Here is a 2,756-nt window from a genome sequence, read left to right as displayed (position 1 = left end):
GTCCCGGCTGCAGCGAAACGTCGGGGCAACCGCAGCGGAAACGCTTGGAGGCCGGGCGGGCTGGGCGCTCGTGTTCCCCGCACTGATCCGTCCACAAACGGTGCCAGGCGAACCGCTCAGCGCCGCTTCTCTACCAAGCCCCCCCCCCCACACACACACACACACCCACCCCTTTTATTTGTGCACGCTTTTCCCAGCACACGTGTTGGCGGAGCTGCTTCGGGGAAGAGCTCACTCGTAAGGCACACCCGGCATTAGCCGCAGAGCCAGGGGGAGAGCGATCAATACGGATGCGGGGGGGAGAGCCCAGGAGATGCGCCTGGTCCGAGCCTCCTGCTAGACTTGCAGGAAGAGATTGTCCCTTCACCCTTCAGCCTCCCCGGCCCCTCTCCCGCTGCTGGCCCGAAAGAGTTAATCTCCACCACGGGGGAAAGCCGCTTCCCCCGCGCGAGTCAGCGGGCCCCGCCGGGCTCTCACCCCTCGGCTGCTCGGTGACACCTCGTGTCAGTTACACTTCACCTGGCCGGGCGCGGGGGTCGCTCCGGCGCCTGGCCCCGGCCCGCCCGGGTGCGGGAAGTCAGAGGCAGCCTCCGCACAGGAAACGCTTCCAGCTGCACCGCGAAGCACCGGGAGCGCATTCCCGGCTGGCACCTCAGCCACCAACGCCGGGCGCCCAAACTTAGCGAAAACCCTCCTTGCTTCTTCTCTCGCCCCGAAGAGAGAGGAGAAAAAAGAAAGGAAAAGGCATTTGGTGGACATCTGGGCAAAACACACACACACGCACGCACGCACGCACCCCGCGCACACATGCCCATGTTGCAACCCCAGGATTTTCCAAATCAAAAGAAACCCCCGACGCCCATCTCCGCTCCCCGTGTCGGGACTCTCGCTCTCTAGGCAGCACATGGCGTGAATTAAACTTTACATGTTTGGAGCTCCAACGTTTGGGCTGGCGTTTGTGTGCTGGGATCTGGCTGTTGTTGGCAGCAACATTTTTGCTGTGGTTGAAGCGGACACGCTTTGCCAAAGTGAGAAGGCACATGCTGCAGGGAGCTCCCAGCGCGCGGGGCAAGCCGCCCGGGTCTGCCGGGAGCCGGCGCATGTTACGCGAAATCTCTGTCTTGGGCACCGCTGAGGGTAGCCGGGAGCGGGGTAATTAGATCGAGCGAGCGCTCGAGTAAAGCGAATTAAAATGCAGCCCGTGTGGGAGCGGCGCCGGCAGGTCTGAAAGGGGACCCAGGTAAGAGCAGCACAGGATTCAGCCCCACTGGTGGGGGCGGGGTGCTGGCTTTATGGGAATGAGTGGTTGCGGGGAAGCCCACAGCTTGCCGTGGGGGGGGGGGCTTGCATTAGCAGCGGTGGGGGAAGCAATCGAGCGAGAGAGAAGGGAATAAATCGGGATATGTTCCTGTTGGGAAATATATCTGGTGGAATCAAAGGAGATTACATCCTCTGATCGTCAGGGATTTAGTCTGGTTCATATGGTTTTAATCTGCTTTCGCTTCTACCCTTTTATGAGTTTTAGAGAAAGAAATAAAAAATACCTGGTTTATTCTCTTAGATCCTCTGGTAAACCCTCATTTTGAAGGCTGTCTCCCAACCCTCCTCTCCTTCCCCTCTCCACCCCTCCCATCACCCCTCCCCCCCAGCCCCTTCTCCCGGGACTGGTACCGAGAAAGAATAAATTACTCCATTTTCACACAATTTAAAGTCACGTCTTAATGATTCCTTTAAGTAGAAGGGGAGGAAAACCACCTCGAAACTTCCGATTTGGAAAACATCGGCTCTTCCCCGTGGGGATGGGGCGGCCCGGCGTGTCGCAAATCTGGTCTATTGCACATTTCACTTAAAAAAAAACCAACCAAAAAACTGCAACAGGTACCGGCGCCGGGGCACATCCGCTCCCGGCTCCCAGTCCCCGCCCGGTGAAACCAGCAGCCCAGCAACCTCCTTGCCCCGGCTGGGGAATAAACGGGCAGCGCCTTGAAGCCTTTAAGAAAGATACGGATCAATCAAATTGTATTGCATAGGGGTGTGTGTGTGTGTGTGTGTGTGTGTGTGTGGACACCGCAGCTGCAAAGGAGGGATCTATAAATAGCAAGTGTTGTTATTTTTAACCCCCCTAGATCCTGGCTGCCCAGGAGCCTTTTTCTCCTGAAAATGGATTTTTTGGCTGAAATGGAAAGTCTCTTTTCTACTTCCCGCTCCCCCCCCACCTTTTTTTTTTAAGCGCTCAGTGCCAGTGACCGGCTCAGGGGGGGCGGGAGAAGGCGGCGGGGGGGGGGGTGAATGGCTGATCAGTCCTATTCAATATTTTTTCATCAACGGATTGGCTTGCATTGCAGCGCGGTCCGGCTATAAATCAAGAGGCAAAGGCGCTGGCTCCGCGCGGTATTTAGCGCAGGAAGAAAGTTGGAGCTGATGGCACGGGGCTCGGCTGCGATTGCCATCCAGGAGCCGGCGCACTTGAGCCTGCGAGCTGGAGAGGCGAGGCGAGGCGCAGCGCGCAGCTCTCCCGCTGGCTGGGCTGGGCTGTGCGGGCCAGCGCCTGCCATTCCTTCCACTGACAACACCCCGCGAAGGAGGAGCCTCGCCGCGCCGCGTACAAGGCGTCAGCAGCCTCAGTTTCCAACTTAGCATCTTGGCAGGACCTTTCGGGAAGCAAAAAGCAACAGCGAGGGGGGAAAAAAGCCCCCGGGTCTGAAGGGGGAGGAAAAGCACCCAGAGGCCGCGGAGCTCGCGAGCGCAGGGAGCCG

General features: G+C 58.7%; 1 pseudogene; it reads right to left on the bottom strand.

Moving 5' to 3' along the window:
• Positions 1 to 1,536, bottom strand: part of LOC102373681 — a 21,097-nt pseudogene extending 19,561 nt beyond the window's left edge.
• Positions 1,537 to 2,756: the final 1,220 nt, after the last annotated feature.

This window comes from Alligator sinensis, unplaced genomic scaffold (genome assembly GCF_000455745.1).
Source record: "Alligator sinensis unplaced genomic scaffold, ASM45574v1 scaffold229_1, whole genome shotgun sequence".
Classification (NCBI taxonomy): Eukaryota; Metazoa; Chordata; order Crocodylia; family Alligatoridae; genus Alligator; species Alligator sinensis.
The sequence above is the reverse complement of the archived record's forward strand: the minus strand, read 5'-3'. Positions and strand labels throughout refer to the sequence as shown.